Genomic DNA, 27,962 nt, shown 5'->3' on the forward strand with positions numbered 1-27,962 from the left:
TATGCCAAGCAGCCAAAGGGTAGACTATGCTGATTATTTACCTGTTGTCTCCAAGCTCAACACCCTCCACGCTCTGCACTCCTCTCTACTAATGGAATTGGAATTCTGCAAGTGATATTTCCCAGGCTTCCTTCCTTGCAGCTGGCTTCCTGTTAGATTCTATCAATAGAAGGCACTGATAGGAGATAAGAAAAAGGAAAAGAGGTTTCCTGCTTTGAGCAGAGGAAATGCAGCAATTGCTGGCTGTTGGTATAGCGGCAGCAAGAGTGGACGCCAGTAGCCTTTCTATCCTTTGGACTTTTCATTTCTGATAAAAGTGGCACCTGCTTGGCAGATCCAGAACTGACTGTGACAGCAATTCTAACTGTACAGCAGCTGGTACAGACTTGTGGGCTCCAGCTCAGGGGCATGGAACCTTCTGACCTGTGATTAGAATCCTTCTTTTCCCTTTTGCTGTTCTAGCCCTTTTAGTCTTCTGGAACCAATTTCATATATTAAATTCTCTCTTTTTGAAATACCAGAATGGTTTCTGTTTTCCTGAGCAGACCCTGACTGGTAACATTTCTAGCATCAAAAAGAGATAAATCAGCTATTTAAGAAAAGGGTCTATCCTGAGACTTGATCTTCTGGATAAATGAAATATAATCTCCTCCCTCAGCATCCATCTTACCTTTTATTTCCTATTAACAATTGTAGTTTAATAAACTGCATTTATTTTGTTGCTGTTATTGACGGTGTTTTGTTTTAGTCATTAATTTTTTAAGCAAAAATTTAAACACCAAAGCAGAGTAAATAATATAAGGAATGCTCATGTACTTATTACTCAGCTTGAACATTGATCAATTCTGCCATTTTTGTGTCTTCTACCTGCCTCTACGTTTCCCCTCAGAATATTTAAAAATAAAATCACAGGCATCAAATCATTTCACCCATAATTTTTCAGGTGTACGTTTTACACGAGCCTCCTTCTATTTCTGTTATTATAGTTGGACCTCTGTTGTCTTTTGCCTGCACAGGATCCCTTTCTCAGTAGAGGATTCCTCATTTCCTTTTGAGAACTGCCTTCTACAATTTGATGATGCTATTCAACCCTTGGCCTCCCTGACCCCATGCGCACATGACTCAGACTGGTCAGGATGAGTCTTTCTTTGAGGTGTGTCACAGAAGCTAAGAATGAAGGCCTTACTACATGAGAACATGGGCCTTAAGAATCCTATAAGCCTAGAACTACAGAAAGGTTCAACAAGTGAGAAAGCTCACCTAGATATGATACTAATACAAAAGAAAGCCAGATAAAACTGTTCAAGAGACAGTCCTAATGAGATTATTTTAATTCCCAGATCCAGCTGTACCTAAAGCCAATGCTCCCTCTGGATTTTTAGTAATGTGAGCCAACAGATTTCCTTTTCTGCTTAAATTTAAGTTGGATTTCTACCATGTGTGACCAAGAGTCATTTGTCCTAATTTGTGACACTCTCTAAGACTGCAACTATAGCCCATTCAAGGATACTCCATTTAGCAGGGAAAATATTTTTATATATAGGAACATTAATGGAATTGGTGCAATTAAGGTCATCATATCACGAAAACATAGTTTATAACGTTGCTATATTGCAGTTTTTTTCCTTCATATTCCCTGAAGTCCTGGCATGCCTCCACGCAAAGTTTCTGTCAACTTTGCTCATTCAGAAAGTTATGAGTCATTTCTTCTCAGGCTACAATAACTTTATGATTCCTTGCATGATGTCAGAAGTCTTCCGCCCATCTCTAAAAGCTGATCATTTTTTCGAAAGTGTTTCCCTAGCTCAAACCACTGAAAAATACTCATTTTAACATCAAAAGTAGTATTTTTGTTTAGTACTCATATCATAACTTTAGCCTATCACTCACACAACTGTGATAAATCAGGATGGAGCATTCAGCAGAACATGAAGTAATGACAGAAAGTGAGACAACAACCTAGAAAACAGAGTAGTGAGGCCTCTCAGACTCAAGAACATTCAATCTTCTAAATCAGCTCTCATTAGTGCTAACTTTATTGAGCTGGCTGAGCAGTTATTTTAAAAATGCATCAACTATAATTCAGCACTGTATCAAGTTTACAAATATGAACATATATAGAGAAGAACTATAATAAATTAGTGCTCAAGGAACTATGTCTATAATGAAATTTCTTCCATGTTTAATGTAATCCAGGTTCTAGCTAATACTGGGCTTCAAAATTGCAAACCTTCTAGAAATTATATAAAAAAAGACTGAACCAGTTGGCTAGAAATTAGGGCCTTCACATTTTCATTATGCAGCCAAAGACCCTGCGTGGTCCTTATGTGACCATGTCTCCAGAGTACAGACAAACCAGGGATACTATTGTTAACCAACATAGAATACTCAGGATTATATCATACAACTGCCAAAATAAAACATCTGGGAATATTACTAGAGAAGCACTAAATCAATACCTAATCCCTTACTACTATCATATCCTTTCAGTTAAAATCTAACAATTGCTCTATTCTCATTTGAAACATGGTATTAAGTGATGACTTTACAATTTTTTGCTATTATAAATAATGCTGCAACAAGTACCTTTGCACATAGGTCCTTAAGCCCTTGTGAAATAATTTGATTCCTAGAAGGTTGCTAAGTAGGTACACAGATTACTTTCCCAAAACATTATATCAATTTATATCTTTATCAACACCATGGGATAGTGCCCTTTTACTCTAACACTTTCATTAGCTCTGGATAGTATCTCTTTAAAATGCTTTCCATTTACCCTTAGGGAAAACTACCAGGAAAATATCAATACTATTATTTAATATTGTCCTGCAAGTACTAGCCAATGAATTAGGTAAGATAATTAAATATGTAGTATGAATATTAGAAAGGATGAAATAGTTATTGTTATTGCAGATAATGTTACAAATCTTTAAAATGTCAAAGTAAACTTAGAAAACTATTAAAGTAAAATTGTTGGGCTTTTGATATGTTGGAATAACTGGTACTAGACTTGGCCTTCTGCTATAAACAATTAGAAAACTGGACAAAATACATGAAAAAATTGTTTTCAGACAATGAAAACAGGAAAAGTGGGACTGTGATCTCTGTGAGAAGAGAATAAAATTAGATAAGCCTATTATCATTTTGGCTTTCTGGATTCAGAGAGGGGAAATCAAACTTGGTTGAGAAGACAGAGTTAGTATTCAGGAAGGCTGAGGTACCCGGAATTTGTGAGGCAAAGTACCAAAGGAAGTAACACAGGCAAAGAGCAGAATAAGTCTGAACAGGAGTACTCTGGAGTCTGTGCTGAACACAACGTCTGCATATGCAGGATGAAACTTCAAGAGTATGGGTAAAGGACATCGGGGAACTGCAAGCAGAAAAATTCCCAGAGCTCACATAAGGCTGGGAGACATTTCAGATTGGGCCAGCCAGAGTAAAGATTCTTTGCTGAATACCCAGGGCATTTAGTAGAGATCCCCGAAGAGTAACACCTCAGTAGTAGGACTAATCTAACTCAACAGTACAGATCACTATAGAACTGCCTCAAAGCTCAAAAAAAATCTCAAAGTCATCAAGATGATCCACTAGCCAACTCAACTAACAAGTAAACCAAAATTCAAAAGTCTTCAAAGAAAGACAAAAAATTCATACACTCAAAAACATATACTTAGTGTCTATAATTTCGTAAAAAATTACTAGACATGTGAAAAAGTGATGAAAAAAAAACCCTAAACCAAAATAAAGTCAAAATAAAATCAGAAGAAAAATTAGTCAATAGAAACAGACCTGGAAATGAAAGAGATGCTCAACTTGGAAAACAAGGATATAAAATAGTTATTATACTCAAAAAATTTAAAGAAAAACATGAACATATTAAAATAGAAGACATAAAATTTTTAGAAACAAAAAATACAATATCTGAAATAAAAACTTCATTAGACGAGCTTAATAACAGATTATAAACTGCAGAAGAATAATCCATGGATGTGAAGATGTAGCAATGAAAATTATCTGATGTTAAAAAAAAGACTGCCAAAAAATAAAATAATAAAATGAACAGAGCCTTAGTGATGTGTGGAATAATAATATCAGATGGCCTAATATATTTGTAATTGAAGTTCCAGAAAAGGGGAGTCAGAGGCAGAAAAAATATTTTGAAGCAAAGAAGAAAAACAGAAATATACTCTTTTAAGGTCCTTACATTTAATGTCAGAGGTTGGCAAATTTTTTCTGTAAAAGGCCAGATAACGAATGTTTTAGGCTTTGTAGGCTAGTGGTCTCTGTTGCAACTACTCAACTCTGCCATTGTAGCATACAATATGCCATAAACAATATGTAAATGAATGACCATGGTTGTGTTCCAATAAAATTTGATTTACAAAAGCAGGTGGTGATCTAGATTTGTCCTGAAAGCTATATATACACAAGCTCTGCTATATATGAAGTGGTATAACATACAATGAATAGTAAGTGAAATGCACATTGTGATGAGGGAAAATGCATATTGTAAAACCCCCTCGGGCAAGCACTAAATATTAAAACAAAGGGATTAAACTAATAAGCCAATAGTGGAGATAAAATAGAATACTAAAAATTACTCAATATTCTTTTATTGAGGCAGGATAAGGAAAAGGCAGAAAATGAGGGGAAAAGAAACAAAAAAACAGATAGCATAAATAGAAAACAAATAGCAGAATGGTACACTGAAATCCAATTGGTAATTTTATTAAATGCAAATAGCCTGAACTCCATCTAAAAAGATTATCAGAGTGGATGAAAAAAGAAGACTCAAATGTATTCTGTCTATAAGAAATGCACTTTAAATATAAAGATACAAATATGTTAAAAGCAAATAGATGTTTAAAAGTATAACATGAAAACACTAATTGTAAGAGCTAGAATGGGTTATATTAATATTAGACTAAGTTCAAGGCAATACTAAAACTACAAAGTTATTTTATAATCATAAAAGAATTAATTCATCAAGAAAATATAACAACCATAAGTATCTATGAACCTAATAACCGAGCTTCAAATACATGAAGAAAAAATTGGCAGAAGTGAAGAGAGAAATACAAAAATTCATAATTATTATTTTATATTTCAACACTACTCTCTCAGTAATTGATAGAAGGAATACCTGGAAAAATCAATAAAGACATAAAACACTTGACCAACACTACCATCCAACCTGACCATACTGACATTTATAGACCACTACACAACAAAGGCAAAATATGCATTCTTTTTAAGTGTATATTAAACATTTACCAAGATAGAACATGTTTTTAATATATTTAAAGGATTGAAATCATATGGAGTATGTTCTCTGACCACATGGAATTAAATTAGAAGTCAAAAGCAAACAAAAAGCTCCCAAATTTGGGAAATTAAAGATTAAACTTCTAAATAACCTATGTGTAAAAGAAATCACAAGAGATATTAGAATATGTTTTGAACTGCATGAAAACATATCAAAACTTGTTTACAGCTAAAGCAATGTTTAGAGGGAAATGTATAGCTTTAATGTTTATATTAAAAAAGGAAAAAGTTCTAAAATGAATGAGTTGTTTCTAAGAAGCTGCAAAAAGTATATCAAATTAAACTCAATGTAAGTAGAAGGAAAGAAATGATAAAGATAAGATCAGAAATGAATGAAATAGAAACTGAGCAAATGATAGAGAAAAATCAATGAAACCAAAAGCTGGTTCTCTATATTAATATCAATAAGTTGATCAATAGCAATAAAATTGATATCAGTATCAATAAGTGATCAACCTGTAGGTAGATCAATCAAGAAAAAAAGAAAAAAGACACGAATCACCAGTATCAAGAGGGAAACATCACTACAGATCCTACAAACATTAAAAGAATCAAAACAGATATTATCAACAACTCTTTGTCAATAAATTCAGCAATGTAGAAAAAATGAACAAATTCCTTAAGCGATATAAATAATCAAAAAATAAAGTCTACATAGCCATATATCAATTAAAGAAACTGAACATATAATATTAGAAAAATTAAAAATATAGTTTTTAAATCTGCCTACAGAGAAAACTCCAGGCCCAAATGGCTTCAGTGTTAAATTCTATCAGACATTTAATATTATCATACATAATACTCATCCTGTACAAACGTTCAGATAATAAATGAGGAAAACTTTCCAACTCATTTTATGAGGCCAGTATTACTCTGGTACCTACACTAAAGACATTATAAGAAAAGAAAATGACAAAGTAATATCCCTTGTAAACAGGCACAAAAATCACTAACATTGTTATAAGCAAGTCAAATATATAAAAGGATTATAAAAGTAAGGCTTCTCCTAGATATACAAGATGTTTATCAGCTGAAAATCAATCAGTGTAATTCACCATATTAACAGAATAAACAAGAAAAAATATGATTATCTCGACAGACGCAGAAAGATCTGATTAAAAAGTCTAGCAAAATAGAAATAGAGGGGAACTCCCTCAGCCTTATAAAGGGTATCTACAAAAAGCAAAAGATCTAATGCTTTCCCCCCTAAGATAGGGAATAGGGCAAAAATTTGTGATCTCACTAATTCTATTTAATATTGGCCTGGAAGTCTTGATCAGTGCAATAAGAGATAAAAAAGAAATAAATAGTATAGAGAGTGGAAAGGAAGACGAAAAACTGTCATGATTTACAGATGACAGAATCATGTACATTGAAAATCCCAAGAGCTCTACAAGGATCTTTCTAGAACTAATAACTGAATTTAATAAGGCCACAGGATACAGGGTCATCATAGGAAAATCAATTCTATTTCTTTAAGTAATGAACAACTGGAAGATGAAATTTAAAAACAATGCATTTATAAGAACATCAAAAACATGAAATACTTAGGAATCGATTTAACAAAATATGTGCAAACTCTGTACTGAACACTACAAAATAGCTGTGAGAAATCTAAAAGACCTAAATAAATGAAGAGATAGTCTATGTATATGAATTAGAAGACTAAAATGTTAGTCAATTCTATTCAAAGTTATGTCAATTCTATTCAAATTAACCTATGGAATCAATGTAATCTCAATCAAAATCCAAAAGATCTTTTTGTAAAAATTATCAAACTTATTCTAAAATTTCTAGGAAATGCAATGGACCTAGAATAGCCAAACCAATTTTTAAAAAAATGAATATAAGGCAAATCTATCTGATTTCAAGAATTACTAATGTAAGACAGTGTAGTATTGGCATTATGATAGGCACATAGATCAATGGAATAAAAGAGAGTCCAGAAATAGACACACAAATATATTATCAATTGATATTTTTTAGTCAGGTTCACTTTATCAATTTTTTTTGACAAAGGTTAACACAGTAATTCAATGGGGAAGTATTAATATTTTCAAACAAATGGTGCCAGAACAACTAGATACTCACTACAGGAAAAAAAAAATGAACCTTGACCCATACTTGATACTACATACAAATTTTAACTTGAAATGGATTATAGAACTAAATGTAAGAGTTAAATTTCTAGGATAAAACAGGAGAAAATCTTCAGGACCTTGGGGTAGGCAAAGATTTCTTAGGACACAAAAAGCATGGACCACAGAGAAAAATTTGACAAATTCTGCTCTTTAAGATACCAGTAAGGAAATGAAAAGCCAAGCCATGAACTAGGATAAAATACTTATAATACACAAATCTGACAAAAGACTTGTAGCTACAATATATAAAGACCTCAACTCAATAACAGCACGAACAACTCATTAGCAAATGATTTGAACAGATATTTCACAAAAGAAGATATACAAATTAGCACATGAAAAAATGTTCAACATCATCAGTCATGGGGAAATGCAAATCAAAACTACAATGAAATGTCATTGTACACTATAGCTAAAACTAAAAAGAATGATAGTACCAAATATTAGCAATGATGTGGAGAAACTGGATCTCATACATTGCTGGTAGAAATGAAAAATGGTACAATTACTTTGAAAAACTGTTTAGCAGTCCTAATAAAGTTAAACCTATTCTATGACCCAGCAATTCCATTCCTAAATATTTACTCAAGGGAAATGAAAACATATGTCCACCAAAAGACTTGTATGAGAATTTTCATAGCAGTTTCATTCATCCTAGCCTCAAGCTGGAAAGAAAATGTCCATCAATTGATGAATAATAGATAAATTGCAGTGCATCCATACACTGCAATAGTACTGAACAATAGAAAGGAACAAACCTCTTATACACACAGTGACATGAATGAATCTCAAAAGCATTCACCTCAACAAAAGAAACCAGACATAAAAGAATACAGAATGTATTCTGTGTGATTCCAGTTATATGAAGTTCTAAAACAGGCAAAACTAATCTATAGTGACTAAAAGAAGATTAGTAGTTGTCTGGGGTGAGGAATGAGACAAGGGGTTGACTGCAAAAAGGCATAAGGGGAAAAAAAGACATGAGGGGAATTTTAGGTGATGGAAATGTTCTTATTTATGGTGATTGTTACACATAAATATATGTCAAAACTCATTCAACTGGATACATAAAATGGGTACATTTTATTGTATGTAAATTATACCTTAATAAAGCCAAATAAATAAAACTAGAAACAAAAGAACTTAATAAGGTAGCCAGTTATAAAATTAATACACAAAAATGGATTCAGTCATGCATGGATTAATGATGGAGATACATTCTGAGAAACGTGTCATTAGGTGATTTTGTCATTGTGAGAACATCACAGAGTGAACTTAACACAAATCTAGATGGTATAGTCTATTGCTCCTAGGCTACAGCATGTTACTGTACCAAATTCTGTAGGCAATTATAACACAATGGCAAGCATTTGTGTATCTAAACATATCTAAACATAGATAAGGTATAATAAAAATATGGTATAAAAAATTAAAAAATGGTACAGGGCTCTTACCATGAATCTGGCTTGCAGAATTAGAAGTTGTTCTGGGTGAGTCAGTGAGTTGAGTGGTGAGTGAATGTGAAGGCTGAGGACATTACTGTGCACTGATGTAGACTTATGAACACTGCACACTTAGTTTACACTACACTTATAGAACATGAAATTACATCAAGTATAAGAGAAAATGATGCAATCAAGAGACACGGCAAACACAAGATATATGAGGCTGCTGTTGGCATAACATGGCGTACTGTTTTACAGCAAACTTTTTTTTATGTAAGTAGAAAGAGTACACTTTAATGATAAAGAGTATAGTATAGTAAATACGTAAACCAGTAGCATAGTTGTTTATTATCATTACCAAGTATTGATACTTTTATGTACTATACTTTTATGTGCTATACTTTTATACGACTGACAGTGCAGTAGGTCTGTTTACACCAGCATCACCACAAACACATGAGTGATGTTGTGCTACCATACAAGAGCTAGGACGTCACTAGATGATAGGAATTTTTCAGCTGTATTATAACCTTATGACTTTTTACCATTTACAAGTCAGATCATATTGTTCCTCTACGCAAAATCTCCAATGGCTTCCATCTCAGAAATCCAGATTTTTTACCCTCATCTAAAAGGGCTTCAAGATCTCCTTTCCGCCCATTTCCCCAATCCCCAGCTGTAACCTCACTGTTTTTGATGTTTCCCAATATGCTAACTCACTCCTGATGGTCCCAGTGTCAGGAACACTCTTGACCCAAATCCTCACCTAACTTTTTCCCCAACTGCATACAAGCCTTTGGTTCAATGTCACCTCATCAAAGGTTATCTTAACAACCCCATCCTAGTATGGGGAGTTTCAGTTGATCACTATAGCGCAACAGCTATTGTCATAGGAGCTATGTCACATGAGACTTAGTTTTGGAAACGGGAGAAAGGATTGAAAAGAAACAAGATAGTTGTTTTCCAAGGGCAGTTATATGAAAAAGTAGAATTATTCTTTTAGTAGTGCTAATACACTAGTCCCTTACACTGATCAGTACATCATAAGCTCCAAAAGGGCCAAGACTGTTTGGTTACCTCAGCATCCCCAACAAAGAGCATAATGTCTGACACATGGGTACTCAATCAGTATTTGCTGAATGAATGTTCAGTGTGGTTCTGAAAAGCAAAATGGACTAACGGAGAGGACTAAAGGGAGACAGATTTTAGTTCAATATAAAAACCAGCTTTTTAAAAATGAAAACTTAATGAGATTTTTTGACCTCACATATCCTGATCTAGTGCCTTATATCTATATGCAAGCATACTAAGGTTTGGAAAGTTTCAAGCCAATGGTTATCATACTGCTTGTCTCAATCCATTAGGGGGTTTTGAAATCAATTTTGTGGGTCAAAACTAGGATTTTAAATAATAATATAGAATTTAAATATTAGAACTATTGCAAGTTGTAAGAATTTTTACATGAATTTTTTGTTTCAGCTAAAAAGATAGATTAATATGCAGAATACACTATGTGTATACTGGGTCATGATGTAAAATGTATTTCTTACTGTGGGCTCTGGTTTAAAAGAAATTGAAGTCTGTGGCCATGCCACCCTGAATAAGCCCGATCCCATCTAATTTCAGAAGCTAAGCAGGGTCAAGTCTGGTTAGTACTTGGATGGGAGACCATGTAGGAAGACCAGGTGCTGTAGGTGTAAAAAATAAAAAAAATGAGGGATTGTAAACTCATACAAGCCTTTGGTTCAATGTCTCTGTGAGATCAACCAAGGGTTGCCTCACTTTAAAAGAAAAAAAAAACTACTAGGTTAAATTGTTCAACAACAGAATTTGCCCCCTTCCTTGCAAAGTAATGAGTTCTATGTTGCTATTGTAGCAGAGGAAGAATGTCATTAATTTAGGGTGACTACGCTTGGAGAGAGGTGGAACTAGATGATCTCTCTGGATTCTTCCAACTTCCACACTTTTAAACTATGTTGTTGTAGTTAAATGTTATACTACATATGTTCATGTATCTTACAATAAGATCCCGAAATAAATCACGTTATATTATAAGATGCCATCATAAGGGTTTTTTAAATTAATTTGTTTGTTTTATAGTCGCTCTCAAAATGATGGAAACTATTGGTTCTACTACACGTATTAATTGCTTTAGGTATATTTTGGTGTTAAACATGTGTACTTATGATATTTAGCCTTTTCTAGTTGTGGAGAGATTACAGACAGAGAAATGAATCCTTTCTCCTAAAGAAGTATAAGCCAAAGGCCTTGGTTGGGGTAGGGGATTTGTCAGATATATACAGAAAAGAGCAAATAGAAAAAGAATTTCATTCTGCTTCTGAATAATTGTGTTAAAAACAAGCACTTTACCTCATTTACTTAGACACTGGTGTTACATTTCCACTGAGCTAATAGAGCCCCAGCCTTAAAGTAGCCAAAGAGTATTATGGTTGCATCACAGCTTATAAAATAAAAATTCTAACATATCAATCATACTAGAAAAGTAATGAAGATCCTGGCACAGTGATGGAGTAAGTATGGTAAAATCTCATTTATCTAGAATTCTTAGGGATGAATCATTCTGGTGGCACACTTTTCTAGGGAGTGGAAACCTACTTAAAGCAATAAAATTCTTTACAGCCCTAGGCTAAGTAAATTGCAGAGGAGGTCACCAGATGACAGGATCGGGGGCTCCTGACTTTCCCTCCTCCCATAAACATACCAAATACACAGCTACACACAGATCAATACCCCTTGAGAAAAATCCAGAACTAGTTGAGTGACTCCTACCTATTGGACAACTAAGAAAATACATCCAAATGGGTAGGCAAGGCTGAGACACACTCTTGCCATAAGCCCCACTCCTGGCACAGGGCCTTACAATCGGGAGGGAACCCCTAATTTTCAGTTTCTCCCTGTGGAGGCAAGGGCTTGGACCACACATCTAGCATCCCAACTTTTAAGGCTGCCACTCGAGGGCTGGGCCCCCAAATCATCTAGCTCCGATGGCCAGTGATACTCAGCATTCATGAGACATTCATGAGTCCCACCAAACCATAGTAATCAAACAAGCAGTTTTCAAGGGATGCACAAGCACTTCCCATGGCTATCTACCTACCACTACCACCTCGCTCCTCTCCCCTTCCCCCGCCCCCAGCTCAGTGCAGACTAGCAGCAAAAGCCCCTATCTCCCAGTTTCTCCCTGGAAAAGATTTGACTACTTTCCCACCTGTTCCCCAAGGGCCCAGCTTCTAAACATCTTGCGTGTGGGTGCTGCCTGGGATCCTCCCAGGAGCCTGAAAGGGCTAGTGGGCACTTCCTTCCATCCACCCCCACTTCCCCTACCCTCCCACCACTGCCCGCACCCCCATCTCCCTACCTTCTCCCCAGAACCCCTCTTTCCAACAGTAAAGCCAGGTCTCCAGCTTCTCTCTAGAAGGAGCTTGTCCATACATCTAGCACCCCAACTTATATGGCTGCTATCTGATGGACTGGCTCCCAAATCACCTAGCTCTCTGGCACTGACAGGGTGGCACTCTAGGTCCCTCGGGACCACACAAAACAAAGAAGGGGTTCTCAATGGATGCACAAGCACTCTCAGCAGGTAGTCCCTCTGGCTCAGCACAAAGTGATTAGGCAGAAATACCCAGCCCTCAGATTCTCCCTGATAGGGGCTAGTCTGCCAATGTCCTGACTATCCCAGCTGCTGCCTGAAAATCAGGCTTCCCATTAGCCTGCACTGGGAGCTGAGCCTGAACAGGCATGCAGGCATTTCCCATACCTGTGGGACACTGACGGGTCGTGGCACACTCTAACATCCTGGGGGCCACTAAGAACAAAGATGGCAGCTTGGACAAACATGGAGGTTTGAGAAGCAACCAAGACTTCAGACTGTGCTGACTGATGAGGTTCATCTCCTACAGGAAGCCAGTCTGTCAAGACCGGGAGAGGTGGCTGTTTTCTCTAATGTGCAGAAAGCAACGTAAAAAGTCAAGGAAAATAAAGAAACAAGGGAAAATGTTCCAAACAAAAGAACAAGATAAATCTCAAAAAAACAACCTTAAAGAAAGAGAGACAGCGATTTATTTATTTTTATAAAGAGAGAGATAAACACAGAAACAGAGAGAGAGAAGAGACAGACAGACTGACTGACTACTGGAATGAAGTACACCAAAATGTTAACAGTGATTACCTCTGGTGGTGGGATTTCAGGAATTTATATTTTTCTTTATATTTATCTACATTTTCCCAAATTATCGTATCTTTAAAAAAGTGATTTAAAGTAGTTTTAAATAAAATATGTATGCAACATATTTTAAAATAGAAATTATAAATTTTAAATGGAGATGAGATGCTTTCTGTACATTTACATTTAGCATTGTTTGTCCCAGAATCCAAGGCGAATGAAACAAAACACAAAGAGAAACACAAGTGATATATACAATGCTCCCATCATTTCCCCAGTAGAAATGAGCATTTTACTGGCACTGACTTCTAGGGGGAATTTGTCATGTGAATTCTCATATGAGGACATTAAATGTCATCATAGAGAATATCTGGACTAATACAATAAACTTCCTAATTGCTCTCCTTGCCTTTTATCTTTCTCCCTTCAATCTACCCTAAAATATGTTATCTTTCTGGGTTCTGCTGTTTAAAATTCTTTTAAGAGCTCCTTCCCACCTACTAGACAAAGCCCATATTTCTATGAGTGGATTTAATACCCTTCGAGACCCAGCTTCTGCCAGTTTCTGCATATTTATCTCCTATCACCTACCTCACTTGCCATTCTTAAGCTATATGCCAGTTCCTGGACATACCATCCCTTTCATGCCACCAAGCTTTTGTACATATTATTCCTGTGCTACAATAAAACCACCCTTCTCAAAGCTCTTATTTCTCCTTCAGAATCAGCTCAAACAGGGCCTCCCTTGGGAAGCTTTCCTTGACTTCCCTGGGCTGACATTAACTGCTGTTTCTTCCATGCCCAGTTGTACCATATACATGTACTTCATGGCAATTGCTGGATTGCATTTTATTTGCTACACTGTAATACCTGTATGAGTAGAGACCATGTCTATGAGTATGACCAGCCTTAGTTTAATGTTTGGTATGTCGGAGGCATTTAAGTATCTTCCCCAGTGTCCTTACTGAACTAAGAAAGGTTCTTTAAATGATTTTCCCTATGTGTTGCCTCTAGTCAAGGTCATCCTATAGTTAATTCAATGAAAACATTTCAAGGGCAAACTAAGCTGATAAGCTTTGAGTACATTGTTCTTTGGGATTTTATCTTCACATGGGATTCAAGCTGATTAGCTATCACTTTTTTTTTTTTGTCTCTATGGTATCCTGCACATAACTTGCTGTGACACCTGTAACACTATTTTTTGTACCTGTCTTGTCCTGTAAGCTTTTCAAAGGCAGGTAGAGTCATATTAATTTTTTTTAGTCTCCATTTTATGGCACAGTCTTGTCTATAATCTGTTCTTAATAAAAGCTTGTTGGTGATAAAATATATCTATTTAAGCCCCAAATCTAGCATTTTTAATAGAAGCATTTCAGTAAAGTCAGTGAAAGTATGCCCACTATTACTACTATTATTTAATACTGTTCTGAAGACATTGACTAATGAAATTAGACTTGAGAAAGAACCACTGGAAAGTAGAATATAAAATTATCATTATTTGCAGATAATATGATTATATACCTGGTAATGCAAGAGAATCAACTGTAAAATTACCACAAACAAGAAGAGTATTCACAGGGGGAAGGGGGTTATAAATGTAATACTGGAAATCAGTAACTTTCATATATTCAAAAAAACAAACAACCCACACTAGCTTATGAGATAAACTAAATGACTCCCATTGAGAATAGCATCAAAAATATAAAATACTTCAGAATAAATTTAACAAGAACTGTATAAGACTCATGAAGAAAACTAAGGGATACAAAAGAAGACCATGAAAAGCCAAACCCTTTGAATAGAAGATTCAACATATCCAGATATTAGTTCTTCCCAAGTTATTTTATAACATTGTCATGGGGTTGTGCTACCACATTACTTAATCCTTAAACTTCTACTAACTTTCTCGTCTCCTCTCATTCTCCAACGCATTCCCTGGCAAAACAGGCTGAACTCGTCAGGAAAGGGCAGAAATTTCAGAGCAAGCTAAGCCTACCAGCAAAGACCAGATAAGATACTCCTGGACCACAAATAAGAAACTGGTGTGTACCAGAACGATCCAAGATGACACCCCAAACCCCTTCCTAAGTAACCTTCTGAGGAATTTCTCTTCCTGAGTATGCTAAATATCACAACTGGGATGGAGACTTAGTATTAAAATGAGACATGGTATATGTATGGTCAGGCATGTTCTAAGCATGTTTAGAAACTGCACACGCTTCCCAACAATTCAGAGAACTCTCCATCCTTTTCTCAGGAATCCCCACCCCTGAAACCTCCCACCAATCCTTTAAGACTTCTAACTTCCTCAAATCAGAAAGAAGGTATCTTTAGAGCATAAGCTAGTCCTTCTCCATTCTTCGGTCAAAGAATAGTCTCTGCTTTGCTTTACTGAATAGTCTCGTTCTATTGGTGTGAGCAACAATGGGCAAAAAGACCTTATATTGAAGTCCTTGATCTGTAAGAGTAGGTGACAACATAATCAGTAAAAATACCAGCAGGTTATTTTAAGATCAATAAAAGTTGCTAAGGTTTTATGGAAAAATAAATAAGAATAGCCAGTTAAATTTCGAAAAAAAACAAAGAGAAGGAACCAATAGATATTCGATTATATGCTACTTTCCCAATAATCAAAACTGTATTACTGATGATAAAGAGAAAGGCCAGTAGAATATATGAGAAAATCTAGAAATATACTCCAATAAATGTGGGAACTTAACGTATGATGAACCTGTGGTGAAAAGATTAGCAATTTAATAAAACAAATGGCATTGTGATAATTTTTAGCCTTCTGAGAAAAAAATTAAGCTGGACTTAAATCTCCCACCTTATACCAGGATAAATTTCATATGGAACAAAGAGTTAAATGTGAAAACAAGCTTTATAAGTTCTAATAGAAAATATGGAAGGCTTTATAAACTCAAGAGTAGAAAAGGCTTTAATAACCATAACTCAAAATATGAAAATCATAAAATAAAGATTGATACATTTGATTACATAAAGATAAAACAAAATTCTGGTGGCAAAACATACACACACACACACACAAGCAAAAGACAAATGACAAAATGGTAAAAACTTCTATCAGAGAAAAGGGTAATCTCCATGAAAACACCAAGCTTCTAAGAAAGTAGCAAGAGAAAGAACAATAAATACAAAATAGGACAAAGGACGGTTCACAGAAAAAATACAAATGCCTTTATCATATGAAAGGATGTTCAACCTGGGTCATAAAAATATAAAGGCAAATTAAAACTATACTGATGTATCATTTTTCCCCTCTCAAGTCAGCAAAAATCCAAAAATTTGATAATATTGAGAAGATTGTGGGAGGACAGGCGCTCTCAATCGTTGCTGGTGGGAATGTAAACTGGTATGACCCCACAGAAGGCAATTTGGAAATAGCTCTCAAAAATACGAATGTATATATTCTCTGACCAAGCAATTTCACTTCTGGGAATTTACCCTACAGGTACACTGATCAAAATGACACATGTACATGGTTAATCACTGTTCATGATAGCAAGAGATCAGAAAAGTGTCCATGTATAAGGGACAGTTGTATATGTATAATTTATATATATAGCATATGTATAATTTATATAATTTTTATATATGTGTGTGTGTATGTGTATACATATATCCATAATTTTTTTTTAACAAAGGAAAAAATAAGCAGAAACTCTGGAAGGGTGAACAAGAAACCTAGAACAATGGTTGCCAATTGGAGGTGAGGTGGCATCTGGGGAACAGAAGATAAAAGACAGGAGGCAGAATTTATACTGTATACTTTTGAGTATTTTTTGAGTTTCAAATCATATTAATACATTCAAAAATAAAAAATTTTTAAAGTTTTTCAAACAAGTAGGTGAAATATTAACTATCAGTCTCACATTTAGCCAAATCTAGGCTGTAATTCAAGATTGAGATATTTTGGGAGCTCTCTGAATAATGATATTCTGTGCCTTTAGTTAAATCAAGACTCATGTGCTACGTGAACAAGTGACGTGCTGACACGCCATTATGAAAAGTCAAAAGGTTGTATTTCTTGAGAGAGAGAAAATGAATCAAGCTACTTCCAGGTGACCAAACTGTTACTATATTGAAATTGCCAGTGTGGTTAATGGCCTGAATGCAGTGATAATGGCAGGAATGAAAAGGAAAAGAGGCAAAAGACTTGAATGGGAAATAATTCCATGAGTCTTGATAGGTGATTGGCTGTGGAAGGCTCGAGAGACAAAGAGAGAACTCAGTGATTTTTAAAGCCTAGGTGTGTAGCAGTATCACTAACAGAAATCAGGAAGTCAGGAAGAACTGGTTAAGAGGAAAAACAATGACTTTGGTTTTAAGTACCTTCCATTTGATGTAAAGGAGAAATGAGTAGCGATGGCCAGAGGGCCACTGGAAATGCTGATCAGAAGTTTAGAGGGGAAGTCAGACTTGAAGATAAAGCTGTGCAAGGTATGTGCAAAGATATATGGAGGTAAAGGGGCTCAGAGGAAACATGAGCTGGAATGAGAACCTGGAGGACTGCCCGTGACTGTGGAGCAGGATGGGGAAGAGAAGCCAGTGTTATAAACTGAGAATGACTGGGAAAATCAGGAGAACACTGTAAAATGTTAGCCAAGGGTGGGGAATCTACGAAGCAGTGAAGGGGTCAACTGGTGAGAAATGAAAGGGCCACAGGCAATAATAATAGTAGAGATATACATTGCCTCCTTTTATCCCCCACACAGCAATTTCCCAGGTAGGTGATATTATTATCCCCATTTTACAGAAGAGGGTATTAACCTAGACAGTGACTCCAAAGCTGCGGATGTAACTGCTGAGCTACACTCCTTCGCCACTGTCATGGGAGGTCATTTCTTACAGTAGTTCTACCACTAAACTAGCTATATGTCCAAAGACAGTATATTTACCTTTCGAGGGTTAATTTCTTTCTCTGCTAACTGAAGGGATTAGTCTAGATAATCTCCAGCCACTATGTAATATGAGTCTTTGATTAGGTAGAATGGAAAACACGAGAGAAGCAATGAATTAAAAATTTAGCAATAGGCAATCAGGGAGACCTGGCTAAGATCAGAATGTTGAATGTTTTATACAGTGAATTTCCAAGCAATGAACCCATTCTGATTTTTAAAATCTATAACTGCTTTATTAACTTAAATTCTACTTTAAGTTAGGTATAATATCAAGAATTAAAAGTTTTCATACCTGGAAATTTATAAATGCTGCTCTTGAAACCCTGCTAAGTCAACTGAATGGAGTAAAAAAGGGAAGATTCCAAGTCAAACACAGTCTGTGTATGAAGGATTGTCCTGCAGAGAGAGAAAATAGTTATTTCTAATACATTTATAATAGTTATTTATAACACTACTTTTGTAGTAAGAGACAGAAATATCTGCCAAGGTAAATAATAAATATTTACTTAAACTATATGGGGGCATTTATCAGGTGTCATTTTTTTAGCATGTAAAAATAGATAATCTGGCACAGTGGACATTTATTTATTTATTACATGAATCTTAATATTAAAATTTGCAAGAAGAGTTGCCAATATTAAAATATGGCAAATTGAAAGCAAACATACTTTTTAATTTTGATGATAAAAATAAACTTAAGACAACAGCTAGTCAAAGGCAGGCCAGCAGATGAGATAACAAGACAGCAAATATGTCCCATTACCCTTTTTCCTGCAAGTGGCATCCACATGATTTACAAGAAAACCAAAGAGAATAGCTTTAAAGATTCAACTTGAGAAATTCAACATTTCTTAAAAACCTTATGGTTAAGAGAGAAGTCGGGGGGTGCGGGGAGGAGGAGGGATCTTACTACATATGATAAGAAAGCCCCACTGCAGTGGCTCATATCTTTTCTAACTCTTATCTGATCTGCCAGATCGTACCAGAATATACCACAACTTGTAAGAACAGCTATAACAACTCTTGCTAGAAAAAAACTTCAGTTTCTACTATATTCAAAACCTTTTTAATTACCACCACCACCACCAAAATTTGTTCCACTGGTTTTTTCATTGTCTATGAAGTTTTGTTTACATAGTGTTAAGGCTTTATGTCCACAGGCCGTAGAAAAATGAATTTGATGCTTTTCATAAGCTAATAAATTGAGCTAAGAATTCCCTCTAAAATTTATTTCATAAGCTAATAAATTGAGCTAAGAATTCCCTATAATTTTGACTAAATTAATGGAATCACTTTTTAAAACGATATGCATTCTTCTGATTATAAAAGTCTTATAATACTTACAGAAATTTTAGAAAATATAAGCAAGTACAAAGAAGAAAATAAATGTATCAACTACCCACTCATGAGGAGATCTGAATTTTGGCAACTTAAACCACTCAAAACACGGATGACCTAGAAGTTTATTAAAAAAGTTTTGAGTATCAACCAACAGAGAAATAAGCCAAGGTGATCTAAGTATTCCATAAAGTATAATGTGATTCCTTCTTATGATTGGCAAAGGTTATTTTAAAAAGTCTGAAGGTCTCTAGCTGAGAAGAATGAGAGAAATAAGAAGAAATCTAAATAAAGGGACAAAAGGAAGCTGAGAGCAAAGGCGATGGAGGTGGGAAGCAGCAAACTTTTGACAGTGGGTTATCAAAGCTTTTTAAGTGTCACATTTAAAGTACAGTAAAGACTAGAATTGGCTATGAAAAGGATTTTAAGAAACACCCGTCGTTAAAACAGCGGGATCCAATGGAGGGATAAACTAAGATTTTGTAATTGGGGGAACAAAACTAATAATTTTTGAGAACAACTCCTTGCTACACTAAAAGCTCATCTATCTTCTAGCCCCAGTGAGCTAGGAGGGCACTCAGCAAAGGGTATTTGACAGCTTTAGCTTCACTATTTCAACAATGCTATTTAAGAGCACACTAACTAGTCCAATGTACTAGGACTATACAGTGATGAGCAAAAGTTAATTCTGTGGCTTTTTAAGAGAACTGATTTCTGAACCTAGTCTGTGCCCTTAACAGTTTTTACACACTAATGAAATGTCATTTTGAGGAATATAACCTCCAAGTTCTTCCCTAGCAGATATTAGAATAGATTTTTGCATTAACTCTCAGCATCCTTTTTAACTTCCTTCTGGAAAAATAAAAAATACATTTCCCAGACTCCTTTACAGTTAACTTTCCCCATGTGAAATGGGGTCCATCCATCAGATGTTTTGTGAGATTTGGAAGGCAGAAATGAGGCGGGAACCATCTTACTGCTGTTTTGGCTGTTAATGCTGGCAAGCACATTTGTGGAAACACTGTTTCTCCAGCAGTTCTCGTGTCCAGAGCTTCATGGCTGCCAAGAAACAAGTTTGGTGGAGACACTAGTTGTCACTAGTTGGTGGGTGTTGAGGGGCAGTTTCGAGGTAGCAATTTCTTGACCCTTGAATTGTAGCTAGCAATGCTATCTGGAATCAGCAGTACCAGTGGTTCCCTTCCCTGGAGGGCCTGTCTGGCAGCCTGGTTCTGGGAATAATTTCTGAAGGCCCAGCCTGGAGCCCACTCTTCCCAACCCTCCAATGATTTTGTAAGCACTTGATTCCCTTTAGTAAACAAATTAAAACACTAGAGTGCTTTCTCTTTCCTGAAACTGGACCCGGATGACATACTAGTACATCAATGGCCTCTAAATTTAAGCAGATGAGTAAGCAGTCTATGAGCAGCAGTTTTGGGAGTATAGGGCAGTGTGCTGGGAGTACAGGGCAGTGTGCTGGGGGTACAGTCTCTGGAATTACACTGCCTAAGTAAAAATTCTGACTCTGCCACTTACTAACAGGATAACATGGAAAGTTAACCTCCCTGTGCCTCAGTTTCTTCATCTGTAAAATGGAAATAGTAATAATATCTATACCTTCTAGTTTATGGGACAGAGTAAATGAGAAGATGATCTAAGTACTTACAACAGTGCCTGCCTTATAACAAGCCTTTGATAGATGATAGCAATACTTATCATCATCCTCATCCTCATCTCTATTATCATTAATTATGCAAACAACTTTAAAATATTATTTTAACTGAGTAGAAAATGTTAACCTTTTAGAATTTTATTATCACTCATTTTCTTTGGCCTACAGAATGCTAATTTACACAAAGGTGGATGCAGAAAAAACCTGATTGATCCATCATATTTGTGTACCCAGAGAGAGTGATCATTTCAAAAGTACAATATACCTGAGGATATCAAAGCCCTCACCCTAGGGAAAGTTATCTTTAGAAACAATTTTTGCCATTTTCTCATTCAAATGTTAGCTCATTAATTATACTCTATGAACCAGGGTCTCTGTTATTCAGATTTTTTTCAGCTTCACTAGATATAATGGACAAATAATATTGTAAGATATTTAAAATGTATATCCTGGTGATTTGGTATACAATAAAAATGCATTGTGAAAAGATTTCTCTCACTAGTTAATTAACATGTGTATCACCTTACATATTTATCTTTTTTTTTTTTTTTGGTGAGAACATTTAAGTTCTACTATCTTAGCAAATTTCAATTAGACAATAGTGTTACTAACTACAGTCAACGTGTTATATACATTTGATCCTCATACCTTATTCATCTTACAGCTGAAATTGTGTGTACCCTTTTACCAACCTCTCCCTATTTTGTCCAGTCCCCTAGCTCCTGGAAACCACTTTTCTACTTTGTTTCTATGAGTTTGACTTTTTAAAGATTCCACATATAAGTGATAACATACAGTATTTGTCTTTCTCTGACTGATTTATTTCATTTAGCACAATGCCCTCAAAGTCCATCCAGGTTGTCTCAAATGACAGGACTTCTTTCTTTTTCATGGCTAAATATTAGTCACATATATGTGTGTGTGTTCGTGATGATACCTATTACAAATTAGCAACCCATAGCACGTATGTTAGAGAAAATAAAGAACTATCAGGATTGAAAATAAAAAACAAACAAAAATATATGTGTGTATATATATGTATATGTGTGTATATATATTTATATATATATACACATGTAATATAAATAACAAAACAAAGTATTAACAGATGAATAGATAAAGATGTGATCTACAGATGTGAGATATATGCATATGTATATACATATATATTCTAATTTACATATTAAGAAGGTCTTAAATAAAATTATGGCCTGGTTTGGTTTGCTGAAGTGTCTTCTAATGATGAAAAATACGTTGTAGATTTTGAAATAAAGCTTCCCCCAAATATTCTGAAATTGTAAGAACCGAATGTTGCCCCTTATCCACCAGTGCCAGTGAGATAAAAGGAACGGAAACTGATACAAAGGTGTTTGTTAAACCCTCGATGCTTCAGATGCTGCTTTGAGAGCCAAGGATTCAAAGCAGTGGAGATTTTCTGAAGGATCAGAAAAACAACTGAAATAAAGCGACTTTATCCTTAATTCAATAATTACTTTTATATTGTTCTGAATTTTATACAGCTATACATGTTTTCTTTCTCTATTTAAGGTAAAAATCTTTTTTTCTATTTTTATGAGAAGGGCAGATATTCAAACTGAAAGGTGGAATGTATTAATTCAATACTATTTATTGAGTACCTACTCTGTGCCAGACTATCCCTGGTCCTGGTAATACAAAGATGATAGATGATATGTCAAAGGTCAGTGTTCTGGCACACCACAATGTCTATCAGGAGAAAGTCAGAGAAAGACCCGAAGAGAGAAAGATGCTTATAAATAAAGTTACAATACAATGACGATAATACTCCTAGTAGAAGGGAACTGTAAAACCAAGGAAGCAAATGACCGTGCCTGGGAGTATTTAGAAAAGTTTCCAAAAAGCAGTAACAGTTGACTGGGCCTTGAAAGATGAGTAGAAGTTCATACATGAAAAAGAGGACAAAGGGCATCCTAGTCACACAGCACCAAGGGCAAAGGCACAGAGAGGTATTAAATAGCATGACCTCTTCGGGGATGATAAAAAGTTTGTTATGGCTTGAGACTTAGTGCTTGTAGAGGAACAGTGGAAGATGAAAAGAGAAAGATATGTAGGCACCAGATCTTGAAGCCCCTCTACTTTATAGGTTTGGGGCACTTCTGAAGGATTTGAGTGACATGATTATAGGTCTACCAATGACTACTTGTGTGACTTAGTCAAGTTACTTAATTCTAAGCATCAGTTTCCCTTTGTAAAATGAGGATATTGACTATTAAGAGGCTATGAGGAAGTCTGTTAAGAGGATTAAATAAGATAATAGCTCAAATAAGATTAACAGCTATAAGAAATAAGTTAAGATAAATATCAATAAGCACATGAGAAGATGTTCAATATCATTAATCATTAGAGAAATGCAAATCAAAACTCACAATGAGATACCACCTTATACTCATGAGGATGGCTATAATACCCACCCCCCCCCCCCCACACCATACACACATGCACACACAAAAACAGCAAGCGTTGGCCAGGATGTGGAGAACCATCATACACTGCTGGTGGGAATGTAAAATGGTGCAGCTGTATTGGAAAACAGTTGGCAGTTCCTGAAGTTATGAAACACAGAGTCACCATATGACCCCCCAATGCCACTCCTAGATATATAATCCAAGTAAAATGAAAACATATGTCCCCACAGAAGCTTAAATACAAAAGTTTATAGCAGCATTATTCGTAATAGCTAAAAGGTAAAAACCCAAATGTCCATAAATTGGAAAATGGATAAACAAATTGTGGTACATCCATACAAAGGAATGTTATTCAGCCTTAAAAAGGAATGAAGTACTGGCACAGGTTACAATGTAGATGAACCTTGAAAAAACTAAGCTAAATGAAAGAAGCTAATCACAAAAGACCACAGAGAGACAGAGTAGATAAGTGATTGCCAAAGGCTAAGGAGAAGGGCATGGGGGAAGTGTGATGGGATGCTGGCATGATAGCTAAAGGGTACAGGGTTTCCTTTTGAGGTAATGAAAATGTTCTAAAATTGATCGTGGTGAAAGCTGTACATACCTATGAATATACTAAAAACTACTGAGTTGTACACTTTAAATAGATGAATTACATAGTATGTGAATTATATTTCAATAAAGCTGTTAAAAAATTATATGATCGTGTGAGCCCATCCTGAGATATACACCCAAGATAAATGAAAATATACATCTACATAAAAACTTGCACACGAATGCATAAAGGTATTATTCATAAAAAACAAAAAAATAGTACAACACAAATGTCCATCAACTGGTGAATGGATAAGCGAAATGTGGTGTCTCCATATAATAGAACATTATTCAGCCATAAAAAGGAAATAAAGTACTGATACATGCTACAATGGATGAACTCTGAAAGCTGATGCTAAATGAAAAATGTTAATCACAAAAGACCATATATTTTATGATTTCATTATATGAAATGTCCAGAATGAGCAAACGATAAGACAGAGCAGATTAGCAGATGTCAGGGGCTAGGGAGATGCAGGAATGACGGGTGACTTAATGGGTACAGAGTTCTTAATGCAGCGGTGAAAATGTTCTGGAGGGTGGTGATGGTTGCACAACTTTGTGAATACAGTAAAAAACACTGAGTTGTATATTTTAAAAGGGTGCATTTTATGTCTGCGTTACATCTCAATAAAAATAGCTAATATTTTTGTTGACGTAAGAACATCCAAAGCAGTAAAGAATGTTTATAAAAATTTATGAGTTTAACAGAGGTTACACCTGGAAGCAAGATCTCAACAGACTGAGAGATAAATGCTTCCAAGAAATGACAGTTTACAGCTTCTTTTATGCATTTGGAATTGAGGGGGGGACATAAGGAAGATTACAAGAAGGCAGGAGAAAGCAAGTCAGGGATGGGATAACAGGATAGTAATGATTATTTGCTCTCTTGAGGGTGGTCATCCTGTAGGAGGAGGAGTCTGGAAAAATGCATTTCAAAGAGGCATTAACCTAGATGCATAGAAACAATGGGCAGGGCTTGCTTAAAGTAAAAATAGCCTTTTACTAAATTATATGCCTGGGGCATGACTACCTCCATGACCTGCCCAGTTAGGAATTTATGATCAGATCAGCCTGTGAGATTACTTTCCAAATAACCTCTTTTTAGTCCACATTTTGAATGTTTATTGGGCACTGTGCTAAATGCTCTATATTCATTATCTTAATTTCAGGCCTCACAACAGCCTTATGAGGCAAGTACTGCAGTGATCTACGTCATATAAAGAAACTGAGGCACAGAGAAATTAGAAAAAAATGTCCAAGACTGCACAAGGAATAAGTGAACCAAATGGAATTAAGGCTGACTGATCTTAAATTTACATTCATAAGTCTTGCATTCTTCTTTGGACCATAGTGTACGCAAAATGCCTAGCACAAGGCCTGGCATGTAGCTAGCTAGGGCTCAATAAAAATTAGGTATTATGATGATGATCAATTTGCATATCCAGAAGAAAATCTGAGACAGCATGGAGGAAGAGAAATATGTGGGAGAGGCAGGGCTAGGAACACCAATTTAAAAGCTAAATGCAATTGTCAAAGCTAGAAATGGTGAGGAACTGAACTAAGACAGGCAGCCACGACAGAGAAAGGAGCAGAACAGGGAGCTTTCCAAGAAAATAGTAATGTCCTATAAACTGAAGTCAGTTACAACTTGGTAACATTTATATCTATAGGGCATTAACACAATTTGCATTCATAATAGTACTCTTAACTCATCAAGAAAGGTTTATTTTCAAAATATGTGATTAAATTATGGAAATAGGTAATATGTTTTAAATTTTCTTCCTTCAGTAGATTGACAGTAGAAGTTGAGACAACTTATACTAATTCATGTGGGACATCTAAAATTCAATTGGAAAGCTTTTAAATATCTATGACAATTAAATATCTATAATAGTCCTAAGAGTATTAGAGAATTCAAGTTTCCCATAAAGTTCAAAGATCTTTAAAAAGATGGATGGAAAAGACAATCACATATTTTAAGAAGTATTAAGTTCAAAGGTCTTTGGAATAAAGGGAAACATGTATTTCTATGAGTAGACTGAAGATCCAGATAATGAGTATAACTTGAATTAAGGTTATGGGCTAGAAGACCATCTCTTTTAAGATATATACAGCCATTAATCTAGAATTTAGTGTGTCTCACCAGAGTCACTACAACAAATCTCATTTGTCTCCTTAGCAAAAATCTCTGGGTCATAAGGAACTTCGGCTAACTGACATGGTAATTATATTCTTTGGTAGATAAAATGTCTTTTAACCCTGGAAAGATTTAGAAGTATAAAAATAGTCAAGAGAATCAAAACCATAATTGGGCAAGTCTCATTGAGAAAATGGCATTTAAGTAAAGTCCAAAAGAAGTGAGAGTCATGTGGGTATCTGGGAGAAAAGTGTTCCAGGCAGATGAAACAGCACATGCAAAGACTGAGGTGGAGCAGACAGAGAGGGCTGGAGAGAGCAATGAGAGATGGAGTCAGAGAGATGGAGTCAGAGCAAACTGTGAGGCAGGGAGGATATCATGGGACCAGATCCTTGTTGGGCCTCGTAGACTCATTGGGGGACTTTGATTTTTAATCTGAGTAGAATGGGGAGCCACTGACCACTTTTGAGCAAAGAGGTGACAAGACAAAAAGCTTCCCTCAAGGGGAATCAAGAAACTTACATCAAATTCTTTATTACACATATAAATATGTCACTGAAAGGGTTAACCGTATTAAAGGGAAATTCTGTATCTAGAAAATGATTTAAATGATTAGAATGAATCAAGTATTTATCTTACAACATTTTTCCTGGGCCCAAATGATTATCAACAGAAGGGCTGGTGAATTCAAGGTCACAAGCTAAGAAGTGACAGGGTGCCCTCTTTTTTGGCATCCAAAATTTACATGACCTGGAAGAAGCTCAGGTACTTGTGATGCCTCCCACTGACGTAACCTAACACACAACTGCCCATTTGGCCATGAGTCGCAGGTTAGATTCTCACTTCTCATACCACTTGTGTGGACAGGAAGGTTCCCAGGAATAAAGACGAGATCCCTGGTTATTGGTGACGGGCTCTTGTTTCTGGGGTCCCACAAACCCACCCATACCTGAGGCTCAGGAAAGATGAGCCTGGAGAGGAAATTTGGAACTTGGTTCTTCTCCTGAGGATTTTGAATTTTTTCCATAACCATCTGTTAAGGTTTTTAAGATGAACAGTGTCACGGACTGACTCGCTTTCCAGAAGACTCTGGAGGAAGTGGAGAGCAAGAACAGGAGGCAACGGCACAGGGAGGCTGCCATCGTTCACCTCATGGTTAGAGATGAAACTCCACGCTTAACATGTTTCCTCATCTGAAAACTGGAATAACCACGGGACTGACTGGGTAGTTGTTCTATGTGAAATTAAGCGAAATAATTCATATAGGTGAAAGCACTAAATTTACTAAAGTCCTGCAAATATAAACGTTTATTGAAAACAGAAGTAATCCTGACGCGCGCAGCTAAAGGTCATTAGGCAGGAAGCTACCGCTTCCAAACACGTCCTGGGCTAAAACTAATACCATGTTATATGTCAATTATATCGCATTATTAAAAACTCCACTTTTTGAAAAGTATGGAGTCTGGCCACTGGCACAGTCAACAATAAATAAGCGCATTTTAAAGGGAACAAGGCAATCCTCTCACAAAAGTGGCAGTCTACATCGGTAGAAGGTGCGTCTGTGTGGTTCTTCATAAAACAATAATCATAGCTCTATATTTGTTAGGTGCCTTCGGTTCTAAGCCTGATCTGTCTCATGATGATAGAAAACCAGAGGATGGAGGATGTACTAAGAAACTCGGACTACAGCCCAGGATGCCTGCCACCTCCCCAAGGAGGCAAGCGCCCAGGGCCGCGGGAAAGAAGCCCCGGCCCCCC

General features: G+C 35.9%; 1 protein-coding gene and 1 pseudogene across 4 annotated transcripts in view; one reads left to right on the plus strand and one right to left on the minus strand.

Moving 5' to 3' along the window:
- The window catches only part of ZBTB8A (zinc finger and BTB domain containing 8A), a 40,685-nt gene that overhangs the window by 11,451 nt on the left and 1,272 nt on the right, over window positions 1–27,962 (minus strand). For 2 of the 4 annotated variants that reach the window (XM_015598886.2, XM_025041343.1), the window contains 2 exons: window positions 18,312–18,415; window positions 42–175 (listed from right to left, as the gene is read on the minus strand). The gene's annotated coding sequence lies outside the window, so the exon portion shown is untranslated. The remainder of the gene's footprint in view (window positions 1–41; window positions 176–18,311; window positions 18,416–27,962) is intronic. The other 2 variants (XM_006924286.3, XM_015598887.2) reach the window with 1 other exon arrangement.
- LOC112473037 lies at window positions 10,490–10,608 on the plus strand (annotated as a pseudogene).

Source organism: Pteropus alecto, unplaced genomic scaffold, assembly GCF_000325575.1.
Source record: "Pteropus alecto unplaced genomic scaffold, ASM32557v1 scaffold39, whole genome shotgun sequence".
NCBI classification, from domain to species: domain Eukaryota; kingdom Metazoa; phylum Chordata; class Mammalia; order Chiroptera; family Pteropodidae; genus Pteropus; species Pteropus alecto.